Source organism: Haliotis rubra, unplaced genomic scaffold (assembly GCF_003918875.1).
Source record: "Haliotis rubra isolate DU_JTF1 unplaced genomic scaffold, ASM391887v1 Scf457, whole genome shotgun sequence".
NCBI lineage: Eukaryota > Metazoa > Mollusca > Gastropoda > Lepetellida > Haliotidae > Haliotis > Haliotis rubra.
Window position 1 is genome coordinate 760,284 of NW_025767143.1, and position 25,256 is coordinate 785,539.

The 25,256-nt window shown below is 41.8% G+C and overlaps 1 long non-coding RNA gene across 1 annotated transcript; it reads left to right on the top strand.

The window, feature by feature from the left end:
• Positions 1-1,137: 1,137 nt before the first annotated feature.
• Positions 1,138-24,011, top strand: LOC124290098. The gene is made up of 3 exons (XR_006901832.1): positions 1,138-1,251; positions 16,955-17,051; positions 23,646-24,011. It is a non-coding gene; the product is annotated as an uncharacterized LOC124290098 (long non-coding RNA).
• Positions 24,012-25,256: the final 1,245 nt, after the last annotated feature.

Here is a 25,256-nt window from a genome sequence, read left to right on the forward strand (position 1 = left end):
TGAGTTGGAACGTCATCCAATGCCCAAAGAAATAGCGTTACATCGGCATTATCCTTCACAAGTGCAGAATTTGCACATACGTGTATGCGTCAGATAGCTAGGATCACGGCGTTTCCAGAACACTAATCGTTTGGACCGTAGGCCCAAGGACGGCGGAGCTACAGACAGTTAAAGAAAGAACTATACCTTCTGTGGGAACTACTTAAGGTACATGACCCCGCGACCCCGGCTGCATTTCACCGATCCGCTCTCGTGTCAAAAACGTGTTCTGCCTGGGTTTTGAACGCTTTCTAGCCCTTAAATACTCTTCAAACACCCGTAACTCCGACAGTTAAAATTGACGGTCCAGCTGGCGTCCAAAGAAACGGTACAAGTAAAGGTAGCCACGGGGGAGGAAGTCTGAAGACCGTCAGTATTGCCCTGGAGGCAATCCTAGTTATTATTATTATTATTATTTGGCTTCTCAGAAAGCTTCTCTACAAAAGACCGACTCAAGGCACATTTGGTGAAGGACTTCACCTGGTTTACTCCCATCGCTGTACCGTCCAGCAGTACATCGCAATCAACAAAATCAACCTCAAATCTCAGATTCTGTCCAACAACCTTTGCACGCTAAAAATTGCTGTGGAATTCCTGGTTTTTATCATGAGTCTTCACATGCATCACTAGAGGATCATCCGATAAATAGATATGTGCAAAAGTACACAATAAAATTCTATCATGAAGAGCCTCCACATTAATCGAACCCCGACCTCCAGAATTGATTGGCATTTATATACGGTCAACAGAGGAACGAGGGTGGCGTGCTCTGTTATCAGACATGATCTTTCTGGTCAGGCGGTCAAGACTCTGGATATCTTGTTTTGTCCAATCTACTACTCCAAAGGAATAGGAGAGGACTGGAACGGCAAAAGTATTGGTGGCTTTGACTTTGTTTCCAGCATTTAGCTCTGAGCTCCAGATTTTCGTTCAGCGAGATTTATACTCGACCCGAAGTTTGTCTTAAATCCCGAACTTGCATTCCATTATTATTATTATTAGCAAAATTCGAGTGTTGCAATTATGATTCCAGTTGGGACAACATGAGGCGCAGTTCGACCAGTCATTGTGAAACCACCCATTCCATTATGGACCCACCCCAAATGCGATCGTGCGGTCGATTGTGCTGTACGACATAACCTGTGTACAGCGCATGGCAGGACGTCAGCCCCCCCCGGTTCTGTGAGACCTACTGTGCACTGTGTGGAAAATGTAAGACCAGCAACATCCTGTTTGGACTGTGTGAGACAGTATACTGTGTGGGTTGTGTGAGACCCACTGTGTACCATGTGGGTTGTGTGACATCCAATGTGTAGTCTGTGGGTTGTGTGACATCTAATGTGTACTGTGTGGGTTGTGTGAGACTGTGTACTGTGTTGGTTGTGTGATACACACTGTGTACTGTGCGGTTGTGTGAGACCCACTGTGTACTGTGACGTTGTGTGGTACCCACTGTGTACTGTGTGGGTTGTGAGAGACTCACTGTGTACTGTGGGGGTTGTGTGAGACCCACTGTGTACTGTGTGGGTTGTGTGAGACCCACTGTGTGCTGTGTGGGTTGTGTGAGACCCACTGTGTACTGTGAGGCTGTATGGTACCCACTGTGTTCTGTGTTGGTTGTGTGATACACACTGTGTACTGTGCGGTTGTGTGAGACCCACTGTGTACTGTGACGTTGTGTGGTACCCACTGTGTACTGTGTGGGTTGTGAGAGACTCACTGTGTACTGTGGGGGTTGTGTGAGACCCACTGTGTACTGTGGGGGTTGTGTGAGACCCACTGTGTACTGTGTGGGTTGTGTGAGACCCACTCTGTGCTGTGTAGATTGTGAGAGACCCACTGTGTACTGTGTAGGTTGTGAGAGACCCACTGTGTACTGTGGGGGTTGTGTGAGATCCGCTGTGTACTGTGGGGTTGTATGGTACCCACTGTGTACTGTGGGGGTTGTGAGAGACCCACTGTGTACTGTGGGGGTTGTATGGTACCCACTGTGTGATGTGGGGGTTGTGAGAGACCCACTGTGTACTGTGGGGGTTGTATGGTACCCACTGTGTTCTGTGTGGGTTGTGAGAGACTCACTGTGTACTGTGGGGGTTGTATGGTACGCACTGTGTGATGTGTGTGTTGTGGGAGACCCACTGTGTACTGTGGGGGTTGTATGGTACCCACTGTGTTCTGTGTGGGTTGTGAGAGACCTACTGTGTACTGTGGGGGTTGTATGGTACCCACTGTGTTCTGTGTGGGTTGTGAGAGACTCACTGTGTACTGTGGGGGTTGTATGGTACCCACTGTGTTCTGTGTGGGTTGTGAGAGACCCACTGTGTACTGTGGGGTTGTATGGTACGCACTGTGTGATGTGTGTGTTGTGAGAGACCCACTGTGTACTGTGGGGGTTGTATGGTACCCACTGTGTTCTGTGTGGGTTGTGTCAGACCCACTGTGTGCTGTGTGGGTAGTGTGAGACCCACTGTGTACTGTGTGGGTAGTGTCAGACCCAATGTGTATTGTGTGAGTTATGTGAGACCCACTGTGTACTGTGTGGGTTGTGTGAGACCCACTGTGTGCTGTGTGGATAGTGTGAGACCCACTGTGTACTGTGTTGGTTGTATGGTACCCACTGTGTACTGTGTGAGTTGTGTGAGAGACACTGTGTGCTGTGTGGATAGTGTGAGACCCAATGTGTACTGTGTGGGTTGTGTGAGACCCACTGTGTGCTGTGTGGGTTGTGTAACACTGTCTACTGGGTGGGTTGTGTAAGACGGTCTACTGTGTGGGTTGTGTGAGACTGTGTACTGTGTGGGTTGTGTAAGACTGTGTAGTGTTTGGGTTGTGTGAGACTGTCTACTGTGTGGGTTGTGTAAGACGGTGTACTGTGTGGGTTGTGTAAGACGGTCTACTTTGTGGGTTTTGTGAGACTGTGTACTGTGTGGGTTGTGTAAGACTGTGTACTGTTTGGGGTGTGTGTGAGACTGTCTACTGTGTGGGTTGTGTGAGACCCACTGTGTACTGTGTGGGTTGTGTGAGACCCACAGTGTATAATGTGGGTTGTGTGAGACCCCCTGTGTTCTGTGTGGGTTGTGTAACACTGTCTACTGTGTGGGTTGTGTGAGACTGTCTACTGTGTGGGTTGTATAAAACTGTCTACTGTATGGGTTGTGTAAGACGGTGTGCTGTGTGGGTTGTGTAAGACGGTCTACTGTGTGGGTTGTGTAAGACTGTGTACTGTGTGGGTTGTGTAAGACTGTCTACTGTTTTGGTTGTGTAAGACGGTCTACTGTTTTGGTTGTGTAGGACTGTGTACTGTTTGGGTTGTGTAAGACTGTCTACTGTTTGGGGTGTGTAAGACTGTCTACTGTGTGGGTTGTGTAAGACTGTGTACTGTTTGGGGTGTGTAAGACTGTGTACTGTTTCGGGTGTGTGTGTGTGTGAGACTGTCTACTGTGTTGGTTGTGTAAGACTGTGTACTGTGTGGGTTGTGTAAGACTGTCTACTGTGTGGGTTGTGTAAGACTGTGTACTGTGTGGGTTGTGTAAGACTGTGTACTGTTTGGGGTGTGTAAGACTGTGTACTGTTTGTGTGTGGTGTGTGTGTGTGTGTGTGTGTGTGTGTGAGACTGTCTACTGTGTGGGTTGTGTAAGACTGTCTACTGTGTGAGTTGTGTACGACTGTGTACTGTTTGGGGTGTGTAAGACTGTCTACTGTGTGGGTTGTGTAAGACTGTGTACCGTTTGGGGGTGTGTAAGACTGTGTAAGGTGTGTGTGTGTGCTGTGTGGGTTGTGTAAGCCTGTGTACTGTTTGGGGTGTGTAAGACTGTCTACTGTTTGGGGTGTGTGTGTGTGTGTGTGAGACTGTCTGCTGTGTGGGTTGTGTGAGACCCACTGTGTACTGTGTGGGTTGTGTAAGACTGTGTACTGTTTGGGGTGTGTAAGACTGTGTACTGTTTGGGGTGTGTAAGACTATGTACTGTGTGGGTTGTGTAAGACTGTCTCCTGTGTGGGTTGCGTGAGACTGTCTACTGTGTGGGTTGTGTAAGACTGTGTACTGTTTGGGGTGTGTAAGACTGTGTACTGTTTGGGGTGTGTAAGACTGTGTACTGTTTGGGGTGTGTAAGACTGTGTACTGTTTGGGGTGTGTAAGACTGTGTACTGTTTGGGGTGAGTAAGACTGTGTACTGTGTGGGTTGTGTAAGAATGTGTACTGTTTGGGGTGTGTAAGACTGTGTACTGTTTGGGGTGTGTAAGACTGTGTACTGTTTGGGGTGTGTAAGACTGTGTACTGTTTGGGGTGTGTAAGACTGTGTACTGTGTGGGTTGTGTAAGACTGTGTGCTGTGTGGGTTGTGTAAGACTGTGTACTGTTTGGGGTGTGTAAGACTGTGTACTGTTTGGGGTGTGTAAGACTGTGTACTGTTTGGGGTGTGTAAGACTGTGTACTGTTTGGGGTGTGTGTGTGTGTGAGTGTAAGACTGTCTACTGTGTGGGTTGTGTGAGACCCACTGTGTACTGTGTGAGTTGTGTGAGACCCACTGTGTGCTGTGTGGGTTGTGTGAGACCCACTGTGTGCTGTGTGTGTAAGGACGTTAGTGCATTGTAAGTGCACACATTATATACCGGCTGTTCTACACCCAAGTTAGCCTTGCTCCAAGGCCTTACTGAATGCTGAGCCCATGGATGTATAGTTATTCTATCTTTCGTAGAGGCAGGTCTAGATAAGTTGACAGTACAAGGACCCCAGTCTGTCATTTATTCTTTTATTTAGAAATGATCTTTTAAACTATTAATTGTTACCTTTGGGAACTTGTGCAAGTCTACACTGGCGGCATCACAAGCTCCTCGGCCAAACAGTCTGTGCTGGACGATACAACACGAGAACTGGCTCATCAAGTAATTACATACAACGTTGTCACTTCAGAGATGGGGCACTGGTTGCCCCCATGACTCAGGTGACACAGTGTACTGTACAGGGTTGTTGATCCTGTGATACGACGCTAGTGTTTTATGGGTAGGGGAAAACGGATACATTACCGTAGGTTCATACTTTCATCATATATAGGCATTTGGATTTGGTCCAAAGTCTTACAGTGTTGTGTACAGTGTTACAGAATCAGTCATCGGGCATTCTCTCAACATGCAGGAATCTCCATTCTGTTCTGGTATAGCCTTGGCATACCACCAACCCTACAGCTAGAGGTTACAGAAACCCTATATCAAGTTACACCATTCTGTCTTACAGCCAAGTAGTTTTTAATACTTGTGGGTGCTGTACGAGTTACAAGTGCTTGTAGCACTGGGACTTGCCCCCTGTCTTTACAGACAGTAAGATAAAGCGTCAAATCGTGTCCATCTGACAATTTGGGTTTGTTGTTAATTGCCAGGGCCCGGTTGTCCAAAAGCCCGTTACATATTAAAGGACCGTTAACTAGTCTTAAACAGGGCCCGGTTGTCCAAAAGCTGGTTACATATTAACAGACCGTTAACTAGTCTTAAACAGGGCCCTCGTTGTTCAACAGCCTGTTAAATTTTAACGGACCGTTAACGTCAGGAGAGCGAACACCTGTTGCTCAGAGCTCCGTTAACCTTTAGCGGCCCGTTAAGACCATGTTAACTTAACGCAACGTTATCATTACCATTTCAAGATCTAGCTCCATGGTGACAGCGAGGCGTTCACCATCTTTCGTTTGTTTGTTACCTCAGTGAGGAATTTCTGGCTAAGAATGTCAGCATTTTCATGAAACAAGAATCTTCTTCTGCACTGTTTTCTTTTTTCTTCTTTTTCTTTTCTTAGAATAAGGAGTTATTGAGGTGATCATCTCAGGAGCTTGTGGTAGCGATGCCATTTTGACAGGGAATCATGGTACAGTGTGCAAGGAGTTGTGGGTAAAGGCTAAGTCCTAAATAGGCTGTAGACCTCTAATCATACCGTTAGTTAACAGCCTGTTTAAAAGACCCCTCAGCAATCACATTTGAATGCATCGTTAACTAACTTTTCGTTAGCTATTTAACGGATCGCTTGTGTTTATCGGTGTGCGTTAGAATAATGGCGTTTTGAAGAACCGGACCCATGTCTTAAGCATGAGAGATTCTGTGCCCAACTACTACCATGAATGTTTGTTGGTTGGTTTGTTTTCTGTTTAACGCCGCACTGTGCAATATTCCAGCTACACGGCGACATACAAAGGACAGTACAGCTAGTTCATCACATTTATTGTTATAAAACAGGAATCTATTCAGTTCAGAAACTCCAGTTGTGGTTAGTGAGTAACAACACTCAGTTATGTTCACAGGAACTTGTGTACGTCTGTATCAGCATTGTGGACAAATTTCTCGTTTGAACTTGCCGTGTTTGAATTTTCTTGCTGTTGATTTGGTAAAACTTTCCAACTTGTCCGAAGCAAACCAACTTAGAAGTGGACTTAGTGAAGACGATCGCACAGACTGCTGACACCACTCCGAAACACCTGCAAGTTTCCATAGCTCAAAATCTGAGCTCTATATATTGATACACATTCAGTGATAAACTACAAGAAAACTGTTAGCTGAGTGTGTACAGGTCACAGTGACCCAGGGTATATATAGCGTAGAGACTGGCATTGCTCACGGGGAACCTGAGCCTGGTCGACCTGGAAAATGTCTAAGAAAAAAGTCCAAGATGTAAACAAAGCCGTAAATAATCCGTTTTTGTCAGAGAACTGACAAAAGTACTTTGGGTTCTACTTTACTAACGATGTAATCTCAGACGTGTCATTTGCTGCCAATGTATTAAAACTTCTCTGATACCATCAATCAACAGTACGTGTGTCTAGCTACAACACTTGTCACATTTATGTAAATAGTAAATAGCCACGATAGAAGGTGGTGATGATTGTATACAGCAATGAAGATAGATATGTACTGATGATGGTATATAGTGATGACGATATGCAGTGATTATGGTATGTAGTGATGATGGTATAATTTATTATAGAGATGACGATATGTAGTGATGATTGTATGTAGCGATGATGGTATGTAGTGATGCTGGTGTGTAGTGATGCTGGTGTGTAATGATGATGGTATGTAGTGATGATTGTATGTAGCGATGATGGTATGTAGTGATGCTGGTGTGTAGTGATGATGGTTTGTAGTGATGATGGTATGTAGTGATGATGGTGTGTAGTGATGATGGTGTGTAGTGATGACGGTATGTAATGATGATGGTATGTAGTGATGATAGTATGTAGTGATGATGGTGTGTAGTGATGATGATGTGTAGTGATGCTGGTATGTAGTGATGATGGTATGTAGTGATGATGGTATGTTGTGATGATGGTGTGTATTGATGATGGTATGTAGTGATGATGATATGTAGTGATGATGGTATGTAGTGATGATGGTATGTAGTGATGATGATATGTAGTGATGATGGTGTGTAGTGATGATGATGTGTAGTGATGCTGGTATGTAGTGATGATGGTATTAAGTGATGATGGTATGTTGTGATGATGGTGTGTATTGATGATGGTATGTAGTGATGATGATATGTAGTGATGATGGTGTGTATTGATGATGGTATGTAGTGATGATGGTATGTAGTGATGATGGTATGTAGTGATGCTGGTATGTAGTGATGATGATATGTAGTGATGATGGTGTGTATTGATGATGGTATGTAGTGATGATGGTATTAAGTGATGATGGTATGTAGTGATGATGGTGTGTATTGATGATGGTATGTAGTGATGAAGGTATGTAGTGATAATGGTGTGTAGTGATGATGGTATGTAGTGATGCTGGTAATATTCATAAATGACCGTTTTTGGAAGAAATATGACATCTTTATTTGGCAAATGATAAACCGTTGCTATGGTTACAACGGAACCACTGACACGTGGTCCATGGATTAGCCATGATATGTTACTGGCGGAGCGGTTAAATAGTTGACTGGTGGACAACGACCTGACACGTCGTGTCAAGCAGAACCATGACGGCATTTTGTTTTATACAGGTGTCATTTAAACGCCAAGTATTAAAACAGAATTTCAAACTTATTGATCTCAGACCTCTTTGTTTTATACAATATACATTGTAAAGTTCAAATGTTAATCCGAGTGCACAATTTCAAACATTAAGATCGGTACAATTCGGCCAATCTAACAGAAGCTCAAGATATGTGCCAACACAAGTATGTTACACGTGGAACTTGGCGTCTGATCTATGAAACGGAATGTAAATGTCACAATACCATGTGCACAAAATCTGTAAGTTTATCTGACCTTGACACGATGTAGTCAGTTGACAAGCTCAGACAACAGTACAATCTTAGGTACAATACGGCCAGTCTTGTGTTTCCGTTGCTACCTAAATTCTCTCCAGAAAACGTACATTGTAAGTCAGTGAGTGTTGTGTTTACTGGGGTGTAAAGGCGCAGAGTAATGCTCTATGAAACAGGAATTAATGAAAACAATGAGAAATATCAGTGTTATTTAAGCATGATATCCTGATACTGTGGTGTAAGTAGGTGTGCAATCCAGTGTTTTTAAGTCAGTGGAGTGATACTGTGGTGTAAGTAGGTGTGCAATCCAGTGTTTTAAGTCAGTGAGTGATACTGTGGTGTAAGTAGGTGTGCAATCCAGTGTTTTAAGTCAGTGAGTGATACTGTGGTGTAAGTAGGTGTGCAATCCAGTGTTTTAAGTCAGTGAGTGATACTGTGGTGTAAGTAGGTGTGCAATCCAGTGTTTTAAGTCAGTGAGTGATACTGTGTAAGTAGGTGTGCAATAGGTGTTTTAAGCAATGATACTGTGGTGTAAGCAATCCAGTGTTTAAGTCAGTGAGAGTGATACTGTGGTGTAAGTAGGTGTGCAATCCAGTGTTTTAAGTCAGTGAGTGATACTGTGGTGTAAGTAGGTGTGCAATCCAGTGTTTTAAGTCAGTGAGTGATACTGTGGTGTAAGTAGGTGTGCAATCCAGTGTTTTAAGTCAGTGAGTGATACTGTGGTGTAAGTAGGTGTGCAATCCAGTGTTTTAAGTCAGTGAGTGATACTGTGGTGTAAGTAGGTGTGCAATCCAGTGTTTTAAGTCAGTGAGTGATACTGTGGTGTGAAAGTAGGTGTGCAATCCAGTGTTTTAAGTCAGTGAGTGATACTGTGGTGTAAGTAGGTGTGCAATCCAGTGTTTTAAGTCAGTGAGTGATACTGTGGTGTAAGTAGGTGTGCAATCCAGTGTTTTAAGTCAGTGAGTGATACTGTGGTGTAAGTAGGTGTGCAATCCAGTGTTTTAAGTCAGTGAGTGATACTGTGGTGTAAGTCCAGTGTGCAATCCAGTGTTTTAAGTCAGTGAGTGATACTGTGGTGTAAGTAGGTGTGCAATCCAGTGTTTTAAGTCAGTGAGTGATACTGTGTGGTGTAAGTAGGTGCAATCCAGTGTTTTAAGTCAGTGAGTGATACTGTGGTGTAAGTAGGTGTGCAATCCAGTGTTTTAAGTCAGTGAGTGATACTGTGGTGTAGTAGGTGTACAATCCAGTGTTTTAAGTCAGTGAGTGATACTGTGGTGTAAGTAGGTGTGCAATCCAGTGTTTTAAGTCAGTGAGTGATACTGTGGTGTAAGTAGGTGTGCAATCCAGTGTTTTAAGTCAGTGAGTGATACTGTGGTGTAAGTAGGTGTGCAATCCAGTGTTTTAAGTCAGTGAGTGATACTGTGGTGTAAGTAGGTGTGCAATCCAGTGTTTTAAGTCAGTGAGTGATACTGTGGTGTAAGTAGGTGCAACAATCAGTGTTTTAAGTCAGTGAGTGATACTGTGGTGTAAGTAGGTGTGCAATCCAGTGTTTTAAGTCAGTGAGTGATACTGTGGTGTAAGTAGGTGTGCAATCCAGTGTTTTAAGTCAGTGAGTGATACTGTGGTGTAAGTAGGTGTGCAATCCAGTGTTTTAAGTCAGTGAGTGATACTGTGGTGTAAGTAGGTGTGCAATCCAGTGTTTTAAGTCAGTGAGTGATACTGTGGTGTAAGTAGGTGTGCAATCCAGTGTTTTAAGTCAGTGAGTGATACTGTGGTGTAAGTAGGTGTGCAATCCAGTGTTTTAAGTCAGTGAGTGATACTGTGGTGTAAGTAGGTGTGCAATCCAGTGTTTTAAGTCAGTGAGTGATACTGTGGTGTAAGTAGGTGTGCAATCCAGTGTTTTAAGTCAGTGAGTGATACTGTGGTGTAAGTAGGTGTGCAATCCAGTGTTTTAAGTCAGTGAGTGATACTGTGGTGTAAGTAGGTGTGCAATCCAGTGTTTTAAGTCAGTGAGTGATACTGTGGTGTAAGTAGATATTGTGCAATCCAGTGTTTTAAGTCAGTGAGTGATACTGTGGTGTAAGTAGGTGTGCAATCCAGTGTTTTAAGTCAGTGAGTGATACTGTGGTGTAAGTAGCAATCCAGTGTGCAATCCAGTGTTTTAAGTCAGTGAGTGATACTGTGGTGTAAGTAGGTGTGCAATCCAGTGTTTTAAGTCAGTGAGTGATACTGTGGTGTAAGTAGGTGTGCAATCCAGTGTTTTAAGTCAGTGAGTGATACTGTGGTGTAAGTAGGTGTGCAATCCAGTGTTTTAAGTCAGTGAGTGATACTGTGGTGTAAGTAGGTGTGCAATCCAGTGTTTTAAGTCAGTGAGTGATACTGTGGTGTAAGTAGGTGTGCAATCCAGTGTTTTAAGTCAGTGAGTGATACTGTGGTGTAAGTAGGTGTGCAATCCAGTGTTTTAAGTCAGTGAGTGATACTGTGGTGTAAGTAGGTGTGCAATCCAGTGTTTTAAGTCAGTGAGTGATACTGTGGTGTAAGTAGGTGTGCAATCCAGTGTTTTAAGTCAGTGAGTGATACTGTGGTGTAAGTAGGTGTGCAATCCAGTGTTTTAAGTCAGTGAGTGATACTGTGGTGTAAGTAGGTGTGCAATCCAGTGTTTTAAGTCAGTGAGTGATACTGTGGTGTAAGTAGGTGTGCAATCCAGTGTTTTAAGTCAGTGAGTGATACTGTGGTGTAAGTAGGTGTGCAATCCAGTGTTTTAAGTCAGTGAGTGATACTGTGTGGTGTAAGTAGGTGTGCAATCCAGTGTTTTAAGTCAGTGAGTGATACTGTGGTGTAAGTAGGTGTGCAATCCAGTGTTTTAAGTCAGTGAGTGATACTGTGGTGTAAGTAAGTGTGCAATCCAGTGTTTTCAGTGAGTGTCTGTGGTGAGTGCAATCCAGTGGTCAGTAAGTGATACTGTGGTGTAAGTGTGCAATCCAGTGTTTTAAGTCAGTGATACTGAGTGATACTGTGGTGTACTGTGGTGTAAGTAGGTGTGCAATCCAGTGTTTTAAGTCAGTGAGTGATACTGTGGTGTAAAAGTAGGTGTGCAATCCAGTGTTTTAAGTCAGTGAGTGATACTGTGGTGTAAGTAGGGTGTGCAATCCAGTGTTTTAATCCAGTGTTTTAAGTCAGTGAGTGATCCACTGTTTTGGTGTAAGTGTAGTGTAAGAAGTGTGCAATCCAGTGTTTTAAGTCCAGTGATACTGTGGTGTAAAGTGTGCAATCAGTGTTTTAAGTCAGTGTGATACTGTGGTGTAAGTAGGTGTGCAATCCAGTGTTTTAAGTCAGTGAGTGATACTGTGGTGTAAGTAGGTGTGCAATCCAGTGTTTTAAGTCAGTGAGTGATACTGTGGTGTAAGTAGGTGTGCAATCCAGTGTTTTAAGTCAGTGAGTGATACTGTGGTGTAAGTAGGTGTGCAATCCAGTGTTTTAAGTCAGTGAGTGATACTGTGGTGTAAGTAGGTGTGCAATCCAGTGTTTTAAGTCAGTGAGTGATACTGTGGTGTAAGTAGGTGTGCAATCCAGTGTTTTAAGTCAGTGAGTGATACTGTGGTGTAAGTAGGTGTGCAATCCAGTGTTTTAAGTGAGTGATACTGTGGTGTAAGTAGGTGTGCAATCCAGTGTTTTAAGTCAGTGAGTGATACTGTGGTGTAAGTAGGTGTGCAATCCAGTGTTTTAAGTCAGTGAGTGATACTGTGGTGTAAGTAGGTGTGCAATCCAGTGTTTTAAGTCAGTGAGTGATACTGTGGTGTAAGTAGGTGTGCAATCCAGTGTTTTAAGTCAGTGAGTGATACTGTGGTGTAAGTAGGTGCAATCCAGTGTTTTAAGTCAGTGAGTGATACTGTGGTGTAGTAGTACAATCCAGTGTGCAATCAGTGAGTGATTTAAGTCAGTAGTGATACTGTGAATTGTAAAAGCAATCCATGTTTTAAGTCAGTGGTGTAAGTAGGTGTGCAATCCAGTGTTTTAAGTCAGTGAGTGATACTGTGGTGTAAGTAGGTGTGCAATCCAGTGTTTTAAGTGAGTGATACTGTGGTTTAAGTATGTATGCAATCTGGTGTTTTAAGTCAGTGAGTGATACTGTGGTGTAAGTAGGTGTGCAATCCGGAGTTTTAAGTGGGTGATACTGTGGTTTAAGTATGTATGCAATTTGGTGTTTTACGTAAATGGTGAGTGAGTGAGTTAATATTTATCGTCACAAGTAAATGATACTGTTGTTTAAGTATGTATGCGATCCAGTGTTTTAAGTGAGTGAGTGATACTGTAATCAGTGAGCAATCTAGTGTCTTAAGCGAGAGAGTAGTGAAGCTAGTCAGAACTGAGTATTGTTGTTTTAAGTGAGTGATGCAACGTTATGAAGTGAGTTAGTAATTATGTTGGGTTTGAAGGATCTGAGTAGTGCAGCGTTAAAGAAGTGAGTGTGCCTAATTTAACTTTGAATAGGAAAATTATTGTAACCCATGACTTCAACGGGGCATTACTTTAGACCTTCTACAGGCGTACCAAACAAAAAAACGAATTGCGCGGAAAAGCATAGTACACATAAAGAAGCTAATGTGCATACAAACATGGCGGAATAGAAAGCATAGAAACTGCATGAAAATGCGACGATGAGCAAATTCATAGAATCGAGGACGCGTTCCGAAAGACTCGAAATGCATCACGATGTGACTGTGCATGGGCTGTCCAATTTCAAAATGGCGGATGAAAGTTTGACTCCTGTGGTTGCTAAGTGAAAATGATTTTTATTCTTCATATGTCTTGCTCTAAGATATTTTATGAATTAAAAAAACTAGATAAAGGTTCCTAAAACGAAACTGTACAATATTGTATCATTTCGCCTGCTACATCAAAGAATGGTTTGGTTACTGCGCATGTGTAGTCGGCGTGATGCACTTCGAGTCTTGCGGAACGCGTCCTCGATTCTTTAAATTTGCAGATCGTCGTATTTTCATGCAGTTTCTGTGCTTTCTATTCCGCGTCGCTATGCGTTTATGCACATTCGCCTCTTAATGTGTACATTTCCATGCTCTTCCGCGCAATTCGGTTTTTTCTTTAGTAGGCCTGTTCTAATGTTTGCATACTGCACTGTACACTTCAAATAAATGAGAATGTATCAAGCAGTGATAGTTGCATGATTGTTTTAAGAATATAAAACGTTTTATGAAAAAGGACGCGTAAATAGTTTAAAAACTGAAGAACAATGTGGATGAAATATTAATGAGTATGATTTTGTATCACGTTAATGACTCATTTGTAAGTATTACTATTGGAAAGTAAGTACGTTGGGTATTAAGTATCAACGAGGAAAATAATGACTAGATGTACATCAAACCTTGAGGCGTTTGTTGTGTTGCTCTATGGCAGAGCAAGCAACCTTATGAAAGTGAATGAAACAAGAAAGCACTTGTTCGCCACGCAGGGGAGAACACTGGACAATATTCCCCCCAGCAGAATCAGCTTTGATCAAACATGTAAAGTAAGTTGTAAATCAGGGGAGTTAAGTTTGGGAGCAATCCCTGATGATATCACAGGAGTTACCAAGCCCTCTGGATAGGGGCTGGCAATAACTCCCTACGGGAGAGCTTGAACTTGTATGGACAACTCTTCTATTGCCATGAAAGGGCTGCCAGGAATTGCTGAAATGCATGTGTAAAAAATGTTCAAACTGGTCCAAGTGCTTACAAGCAGTGCCTAAGTGCACTGCCCTTTTCTGATTTAGTCAAGCTAGATACAATTACACATGATTGAGTAACCTTCCACAGATTGATGAGACAGCTACTTTGACATTGATGTTGAAATGAAATAAGTTTGCGTTTCATTTTGAAATGTTTTTTATAGGTGATCTATAGCCAACCAAGCTCATACATTATACATGTAAGTAAATCTAATGATATATTCCTTAAAATAAACTTTCATCTGTTCTCACAATATTCTATATACATTGTTTATGAGGATTTAAAATTGAGTTCAAATAACATTTTTCAGAAAATTCAATTTTTCCCTACTTTTTCCCTCCAAAGATGAAAAATGGACACAATCTTCGAGGCTTCTCATATTGAATTTGCAAAGAAATGATAACAATATGTTAGATCATGGGATGATCTCATACTAATTTACTGATATAGTCTATATGATGACCATTTTTCTAAATGGCCGCCAATTTTACCATTTTAGGGTAGTCGTGGTATAAATTGACTTCCGGAGGCCTAACCATTAAAGATAAAAGACATGAATAGATGGAAAATGATCAGCTATGAATTTCCTACAAGTTGATATGTGACTTATGAGAATTGGAGAATTTTAAAAGAAGTTATGATGAAAATAGTAGACAATTTGATGTTTGTAACACAAAGGGCACAATTTTGACCACTTATCCGCTGGGCTAGAACCCCACTCCGAGAAAGGCCTGGCTCAATAAATCGGCTTCCACCCCATACCATGATGCTTGCACCTCCCCATGAGTCTCTTTCCATAACACATTGGTCTGAGTAACGCTGGCCACGTCGTCGCCATATTCTTGTTCTGCCATCTGCAGTTGATACGCAGTACCGACTCTTATCTGTGAACAGAACTGGGCCTAGATTTTCGAAGCTCTCTTAGCGCTAAGATAGTCCTAAGTTAATTTTAATGTATGGCACTTACGACTATCTTAGCGCTAAGAGAGCTTCCGCCGATCACGAGGTGTAAGGATAGGTCCACGGTAAGGTCCACGGCAATCGAGGACCACAATAAACACACCATGGCTTATGTTCCTTGGAAATGACGTCATTGGTTCTTGACTGATAAACGAATGACGTTTTTAGACGTGGTGCAGGTATAGATGTGGTTTTTGTGTTTCGATGCGCAGGCTATTGTTTTAATGCACCTGTTGCCTGCCCGTCAGCTGGCTATGTGATCAATCCCACACGGTGATGACGTTGCAGTTTGAAAACAGTATACTAGTACATTGTAGAAAAAGTGTTAGGACGTAACTAAACTTTACAGCATTCAACCGGAGTGGGTCGCCTTTCCAACAGTGTCTTCTTTCACCCAAACTAAAGCGTATATGCGCTACATCCATCGATGAATATGCCGGCATTCTATGTTTGGTACTTAATTCCTACATAGATCGTACAGTATATATCCATTCTCTTCAACCTTCTAACCGTGAAGATCCGGGTTAGAATTGGTCTTCAGCAACCCGTCCGTGCTTGACATAAAAGGCGACTAACGAGATCGGGTGGTCAGGCTCGCTGACTTTGTTGACATATGTCATCGGTTCCCAGTTTCGCAGATCGATGGTCTCTGGATTGTCTGGTCCAGACTCGATTATTTACAGACCGCCGCCATATAGCTGGAATATCACTGAGTGCGGCGTAAAACTAAACTCACTCACTTCAACCTTCACTTTAATGGTGAAACCATGTTCAAATACATCACGAAGAAAATTGCAGTTTTGAATTCTGTTTGCATCGTGTTTTCTATGATATTACCTGCTCATTGCTGGACAAATTTAACCTAACGCTAACCCTAACCGTTCAAAGTGAACTGTCAGCCACATTGCATAGTAAAATCACGTCACATGTATGTCGGTTATGCTTCGCCCGTTACATCACATCTGTAATTCCGCTGTGATCTTCCTTACACGAATCCCTGAATTCCTCATACAGTTCAAAATGAATCTTCAAATGGTTTGTCAGCAATACCAAGTGCCTCAGTGAAATCTAGCTACATATTTCTGATGCCGCGCTGGGAAAGGACCACCAGGTCTTGTTTGAAATGTAAACAAAGTCACAGTGTATCATTTTCTCATACTGTGAGACATCCTTTCGCCTACTAGTTGCATACGCTTCCTCATTCTCAAGGTTTAGAATATGCATGGGAAAGGTATCGTAGTAACAGTCAGTTATATAGAAATAGGTGTATTGTAATGATTTCTTAGATTCAACACAATATATCACAGTTTCCGAAAGCGTGACACCATGCCTGACACAAACTCACACACGACGTTGACGATACTTCTCCACATTTCGAACCATTGGTCAAAATGAAAACAAAAACAAAACAACTGCCAGCCGATTGCCAGTATGTTTCGGGCTACTTACATGTGACATTTATGCATATACGTGGCTTGAAACAACGAAAGTTTCCATCCAGAAATCCCGCATACTCGGTGAACACGCCATTTCGAGAATGTCACTTCCCGATAGTGATGTCATAGTACGTCAACATTGTTATACATATTTGGTATTTTCATTGACGTGAGGTTATGAATGAAAATACATTTACACACGATCATTTCTATATTGCTGCTTATGTAGCAGAGACATCTTTAAGGTTTTAATAGGACAGTTTAGTTTGTTGGAATAGAACTATGTTATAATTATTGAATATAAAATGGTGCTATAGTGTTTTATTGCTAACAAGTAAAATTAGAATAAAAATATAGTAAGTCATAGAAAGGTCACTAAAAATCTTGAAGGTTGGTGGCAGTTTTCTAACGGTTGTGGTTTTAAGCACCTGTCAATCATATTGATATTTAGTTGTATTTGTTAAGTATTTCAGATGAATTCCACACCTGTGAAAAAGTGTATGTATTGTGCAACCATGTCTAAGACTATTATGTATTTTTCAGGGCTTGATGTATGACTAAGGAATTATCTGAGTAAACCGCACCTCACCCCTACAGCGAGTCATGTGATTCCTGATGTTACTTGGCGATTTAACCAGCGGTAACACTTACATTTTCAGGTCTAATGCTTCTTTCGTGTTTTTGCCTACTTTTTTGACGTGATTAATGTCAGTATTTATATCTTTTGCTTAGGGACAAGACAGGAGACCAGTCTAAATTCAAGCAGCACCAATTACGTAACTCTGTTCTGTTGAGCTCGGCAAATAAAAACCTCATATAATGGCATAAAATTAAATATTTTTTATTTATGTTTTTTTTTGTATAGCGATAATATCCAGATCACCTGCTGAAAGGTGCTTTGTGTTTCCCTCGATCATTAGATGTCAATCTCAACTCCCTGGGGACCATACAACTCTTGCAGCCACTAGGCGCACCGAGTTAATTTCGCTTTCCCATCCTTACGTGGTACCTATTCACAGCTGGGTGGACTGGGACACATAATCACAGTACTTTGCACGTATTGATGTGGCCACCATCTGGTCATATACCAACGGATACGTGGGTTCTTGTACTGGGTTGTGTACTGTACACTAGGGGTTGTGACAACACTGAGAGAGTGTGCACGCAAAGTTAGACTCCAAGGTTTTTACACCCGGTCACAGATAGGCTCGATCCTGGCACCTCAAGCTCTCTGGATCACTAGCCGGGCGCCTTAGACAGCTCGCCCACCATGCACTTCATGTATCAGCAGTTATATTGAGGGTTATACTTTCACTGTAATAAGAATGAGAGTATATTTTCAGTGAGTGAGTGAGTTTAGTTTAACGCCACACTCGGCAATATTCCAGCTATATGGCGGCGGTCTGTAAATAATCGAGTCGGGACCAGACAATCCACTGAACAACAGCATGAGCATCGATGTGCGCAATTAGGAACCGATGACACGTGCCAACCAAGTCAGCGAACCTGACCACCCGATCCCGTTAGTCGCCTCTTACGACAAGCATGGGTTACTGAAGATCAATATTCTAACCCGGACCTTCAAGGGTCAGTATATTTTCAAACAATGATATTAACTATGTCGCCCACAGCCATTTATCTTTCCATCAGAAGACTGCTTCTCGACTGTCTAATAGGGAGTTGTACGTGTTACCCGTATTGGCTGACCACTAAAATCACTGGCTTCTACACCTATGACGTGTGACATTCCTTTGTCATCCGTCAGCCATCGGGACCGCCTCCGTGGTGTAGTGGCTAGAGCGTCCGCCCGGAGAGCGGAAGGTCGCGGATTCGATCCCCGACCGCGTCATACCAAAAGACGTTAAAATATGGTACTGAGCGAAATATTCTCAAACACGACGTTAAACCCAATTTTCACCTCACCTCCGTCAGCCATCACACATGTATGGCTGACACAACATCTTCCTAATGTTCTACTATTCATAATGCACATGTGCGCAATGTCTCTATATTCTTTCTCAGTTTCATGGTGCTAAGTATATAATTATTATCAATTAAGCTGGTAAAGTTAGTAAAACATATCACCGATCACTTATCAAGTAAACACATCTGACCCTTATCACTTATTAACTTAAGCACGAGCAAGTATGATAGTGTGCAAAAGTATAATTAGAATTCATTTGATAAACCTTTTATCACCAACACCAACTGTGTATATTTTTAGGAATTAACATGATGCATCACCTATATGTAAACAATTATTATTCTCAGCTGTATATTCAATATGCCTGACTGATAGACACTCAGTTGTCATCCAGCAGCCATCACACGTGTATGGCTGACACAACATCTTACAAATGGTGTACCATTCATAATTCACTGGCAATAAACATATATATTGTCTGCTTGGCAAGACTAAGGCCTGAACCTGCGACAACTAATTAAAAAAATCAATTTTGTTTTACATAAGAATAAATGTAATTCTTTCGTGTACACGTCCCCTTTAACTCATCTAAAAGGCCTCCAATCAACGGTGACTCAAGTGTTTTCCGCCCAAGAATTGAAAGGATATATATATATGTATACGACGTATACTAACAATGAACTTATCACTAGATTTCGTCCACACAGTGGTGGCATTCGTTCTGTCTCTGATCTCATACGGAATGAACTGACCTCCCCAACAAAACGAATTCTATGCACACGCCGACAGCAAGGCAGCCATTACACTTCGTTACATAAATAAAACAAAACATTTATTTATTTTTTTTAGGGTTAAGTGATATCTGATAATTGTAATTATACGTCCTAGTCATTCACTTGCCTGTTGTCTCAGAGAGATGATAAATCATGATTTTGACAGTGATTCAAAATCAGCGAGACTACTGTGTGCGACTGATTTGCACTTTGTTCTTCCTTGATTCACAGGTTGTACTTATATGTGCAATGTTGCACCACATCTGCAAGGACAGAAACATTGTCCACCCTCGAGGAGTCAATTTGCCCCCAAATCAAGCTGTCCTGGACCCATCTGATGTCCAACAGACTGATTCCAGTGGTGTGAGGTACAGACAGCAGTTTGTCAATCTTCACTTCTAACACAGGTAAAATACATAATAAATAAATAATAATATCTGTATAGCGCCTGTTCCAACATATTGCTCAAAGTCGCTTAGGCGAAGGCTATGTTGAACAAGTGGGTTTTTAGTTGTCGTTTAAACTGGTCGAGATTGACAATGTTCTGAATGTGCCGAGGAAGACGGTTCCAGAGCCAGGGCCCGGCTTTGGAGAACGATATATCTCCATAGTGTCTTTTCCTAGTCATAGGAACATCCAGTGCTCTTGATGGTCTTGACCTAAGCTCTCTCCCTGGAGTGTAGGTTGATAGGAGTTCACTGATATACTCAGGAGCTGGCCATGAAGCGATTTGAAAACAAACACCAGGATCATGAACTGGATACGTTGTCTCACTGGGCAGCCAATGGAGGTCTTGTAAGACCGGGGAGATGTGATCTCGACGTCTGGTGTTGGTGATTACTCTGGCCGCACTGTTGTGCACTCTCTGGAGTCTGGAGAGTGAGTATTCCGATGCCCCATACAATAGATTATTGCAGTAGTCTATGCGAGATGTAACAAACGCATTAACTAGAGTCTTGACTGCATCCCTACCAATATGCTTCATGATCAAGCTGATGTTTCTCAGATGGTAGTAGCATGACCTGCATACAGCATCGATGTGTCGCTCAGATGACAAGGATGACTCAAAAACCACACCTAGATTCCTTGCTTGAGAACTGGGGTTAACATCACAGTCGCCAAGTTTCAATGGTGGGAACTGAAAGTTTGAAAGCAAAGATTTGGATCCAAAGATAATAAGTTCTGTCTTGTCGGCGTTGAGTTGGAGAAAGTGCGCGGACATCCAGTGCTGGATCTCCTTGACACAATCTACGATGGTCGCCTGAGCATTAGCAACAGAGGATGGGTGGAATGGCCGGAAACCCATGTAGATCTGAGAATCGTCGGCATATAGATGAAATCCCAGATTGTATTTTCTGACAATGTCTCTTACAGGTAGGTTGTACAAGGTGAATAGTATGGGACCTAATACCGAGCCTTGTGGCACACCGTATACAAGCTTCTGCTTCTGTGATTCTTTGCCGTCGATGATTACAGATTGGAATCGGTTGCATAGGTACGACTCAAACCACTTCAGAGCATCTCCAGTAACACCGACACGAGTCTCCAGGAGGGACAGCAGAATGGAATGGTCGATGGTGTCGAAGGCTGCTGAGAGGTCTAGTAGCACTAACGCAGCTCCACCTTCAGAGTCAACAGACATTAGCAAATCGTTCTGGACACGTATCAGAGCAGATTCCGTACTGTGACCTAACTTGTAGGCTGACTGCATAGTCTCGTGTAAGTTTCCAGTCTTGAGATGAGCTTGGAGACGACTGGCTACTACACGCTCTATGAGCTTAGATAGAAACGTGCGGTTCGACACAGGCCTGTAGTTCTTTAAGATATCAGGATCTAAACTAGGTTTCTTCAGGAGGGGTCTTATAAGTGCTTCCTTCAGACATGGAGGAACTTCACAACTTGTCAGTGAGAGATTTACAATTTGTGTTAAAGTAGTATAGATCTCATCTGCTGCCAGTTTCAGAAGCCATGTCGGTAATGGATCCAATGAGCAGGACTTAGTTGGACATTTCAAGAACACTTTTCTTATTTCGTCACATGTGGCAGGTTGAAAAGAGATTAGTTTCAAAACATGGAGAGATGCTTGAGGATGTGAGTCACTGCAGATCTTGTCAGCATCTATAGCTTGATTATCCTCCAGTCGGGATCTGATCTTAAGGATTTTATCGTTGAAGAAAGACAGGAATGTTTCAGCCATTATTTCTGCAGAAGCGTGGGCTGGGAGGGTGTTGTTCTTTTTCCTGAACAGCAGATCGTTACTTGCACTAAACACTTCCTTCTGGGATTTCGCTTGGTTGATGACGCTGTTGTAGTATGACTGCTTTGCTTTATCTACAAGCTGATTGACCAGGTTGCGCTGAGAACTGTGTATCTGACGATCAATCACAAGTTTTGACTGTCTCATCTTGTGCTCCAGCATCCTACGGAGATTCTTTGCTTGACGAATGCTTTCATTAAACCAAGGTGTGCTCGGGCGAAGGTTCACAGTTTTTGTCTTAGCAGGTGCGTGCTTGTCAAGGGTCTCTGTTAGTACTCTGTTGTACTCGTGGACAGCATTAGTCATGCTGCTCATGGTGCCAATAGATGCCATACCAGATTCAATGTCTTTCCTGAAGTCACTGACATTGATGTCTTTCCATTTCCGACATATTACTTCCTGTTTCAATCGTTTGGGTTTGTTTAGATTTACTGAACACATTATACAAACATGATCAGATCTCACACTTTCATCATAGACGAAGTTCCAGAATTGGAGTTCGATACGTATTCACAACATGTATCGTTTGAACTACTGACAGTTGAGGCTGTTATTGACAATGAGAAAATTCTCATGAATGTAATTTACAGACCCCCAAAGAGTTGCTTACTTGGTGCATTCTTCTCGGAGATTCAGGATTTCCTCGATAACCGGAACAACAAACCCGGAAAGTTACTTCTATGTGGCGACTTTAATATTCACATGGATGTGTTGTCTGCCCCATGTTACAGAAGACTGACCTCGATTCTTGATTCAAGGAATTTTATCCAACATGTGCTATACCCAACACATGAGAGTGGTCACACTTTGGATCTGATTCTCTCACGGTCTGACGAACGATGAGTGATATCTGAACATTTGATATGGTCCTGAATCACAACAGCACAACCACCGCCACGTTTGCCAGATCTTGGTTTGTGTATAAGACGGTAACCAACTGGGACAATCTTATTTCTTGCCAGGTAATCAATATTTCCTTCTCTAAACCATGTTTCAGTAATTGCTAGTATTTCTAGCTTGTTGTCGTCAATCAAATCGTGTATAGATTGTGCTTTATCTGAATTTATACTTAAGGCTTTTGCTGATCTTGCATTTATTAAACCAAATCTCAGAGGAGATTTAGCAATATTTGATAGTTTCACTTTAAGTGGGTAGTGGATTGTTGTCCGGCCTCCTCTGGAGCCCCGATGAGTTAGTTAGTAATAGATAATTGAAGCTCCATTGTCATTAATTTCTTTACATCAGATAGCAAAGACAGAAATGTACTGGATGCATCAAAAGGACAGTTTCGTTCCATGAGCATACATCTAAAGTATATAGTTTATAAATCACAATAACAAATTAATAACTCAGTTGTTGGTATTTAGTAATGTATAATAACTCAGTTGTTGGTATTTAGTAATGTATAACTCAGTTGTTGGTATTTAGTAATGTATAATAACTCAGTTGTTGGTATTTAGTAATGTATAATAACTCAGTTGTTGGTATTTAGTCATGTATAATAACTCAATTGTTGGTATTTAGTCATGTATAATAACTCAGTTGTTGGTATTTAGTCATGTATAATAACTCAGTTGTTGGTATTTAGTCATGTATAATAACTCAGTTGTTGGTATTTAGTCATGTATAATAACTCAGTTGTTGGTATTTAGTAATGTATAATAACTCAGGTGTTGGTATTTAGTAATGTATAATAACTCAGTTGTTGGTATTTAGTCATGTATAATAACTCAGTTGTTGGTATTTAGTCATGTATAATAACTCAGTTGTTGGTATTTAGTAATGTATAATAACTCAGTTGTTGGTATTTAGTCATGTATAATAACTCAGTTGTTGGTATTTAGTCATGTATCATAACTCAGTTGTTGGTATTTAGTAATGTATAATAACTCAGTTGTTGGTATTTAGTCATGTATAATAACTCAGTTGTTGGTATTTAGTCATGTATAATAACTCAGTTGTTGGTATTTAGTCATGTATAATAACTCAGTTGTTGGTATTTAGTCATGTATAATAACTCAGTTGTTGGCATTTAGTAATGTATAATAACTCAGTTGTTGGTATTTAGTAATGTATAATAACTCAGTTGTTGGTATTTAGTAATGTATAATAACTCAGTTGTTGGTATTTAGTAATGTATAATATTTATCTTAAAAGCAATTCAACAATTGAAGAATTATGTTTGTTTAATAAATATTATTAGTATACAAACATGCAGAAACAATTTCACTTCCATCGTATGAAGTTCATTGTTCATTTCTTATTTGTTTTCATTTTCAGAGTGTAGTACTCCAGTTGGGCCTCCAGCACCCGCAATTCCACCGGACGTTTCGTGGCCACATGGTCCACACAGCTGGGCGTGGTTACATGTTCCGATCTCGTGGTGATGGCGGTGGTTGTATTGGTGGCACAGCTTACGGGGAGTCATGATGGACTGTCTTGCTGTGCAAAACTTTCCTGCAAGGGCTCTTCATTGTCCAGTGAACTTGAAAAACATAATTCGACAATTAACTGATCGTGAATCTGACATGAACTTTTTATACAATTTCAAACGTGTAAATATATCTTGTTCACTAAGGCACCGTTCATAATTTATGGCTAGTGGGCATGGGATGGGGTGGATTGATGATGATTTTAATGGAGGAGCATGTACAATGTGGATGGCACACCCTCCTCCTCCCCACCCCCCCAAAAAAAATAAATTAAAATAAAACTATGTACAATTTCAATGACCCCCTCCCATAATTTCTAAGCATAATTTTAAACGTATTGTTAAGTACAAAATTGCTACCCCCTAGTGTGTACAAAATTGCTGACACCCTTTAGCCACCCCCAAACACACACACACAGACACACAGAGAGCTCCCTAGAACAAACTGGGTGACCCCCTTAAAATCATCATCATCCCTCTAGCCATAAATTATGAACGGACCCTAACAGGCAAAATTATTGCTACTGCCATTTCTTCTATTTACTGTTAGTCTAATATGTATTTAAGCTATCAATGTTGTTCTATTTTTCTTGCATGACTTTATTGTGTAACAATAGGAATGGATATTGATTGTGAAATGGTTTTGACTTAATTATTATTAGCTGACAGATCAATTGTATAATGCATAATTTAAATCATTAGCTAACAAAGTGTTCTGGCCTATGTCTAACTATCCAGTTAATTACGAATAAGCAGTCACTTTGAGGCTACCATTTTATTCATGTACATATTCTCATTATATACTAAGCAGCAAAAGAGTTTTGGGAATTTTCGTTCGCAGAAACCGATAACTGTAAACAGATAACTGTAAACAGATTTAATGTTTTGATTGTGTATTTTTGACGACATCTCCAGCTTTACTTGAGCAAAAACATTCCTTCCCAAACTCAGAACTGAACCCAGGGAATGGTCTCAAAAACGCAACCTGATCACGGAGATGGTATGGTGTTTCTCCATGTTTTTCCTGCAACTCGTGCTGCACGTGCTGTTCACAAGGACCAGCCCTATTAAATGCACCCCGAAAACTGGTTGAAACATTCACATTACAACGTCAGCAGGATGTCGCGACTCAGGACAGCTCAGAGGACAGCTCGCTAGGATGACTTGAAGCTGGCCACACTGCACAAGCCGTTGCCAATCACTTCCAGGTCAACGTTCGGACCATCTACAGGCTGCAGCAACGTTTCCGGGCCACCAACACCACAAATGATCGCCCCCGTACTGGCAGACCAAGGGTGACCTCAAGACGACAAGACCGCCATGTTGTGCGACACCATGTACAGAATCCCATCCTGCAGCCATCCGAAACAGCACGCCAGACAGTGGGAACACAGGGAAGACCAATAAGTACTGATACAGTACGCCGACGTCTTAACGGCGGGAACCTCGATTGCCGTAGA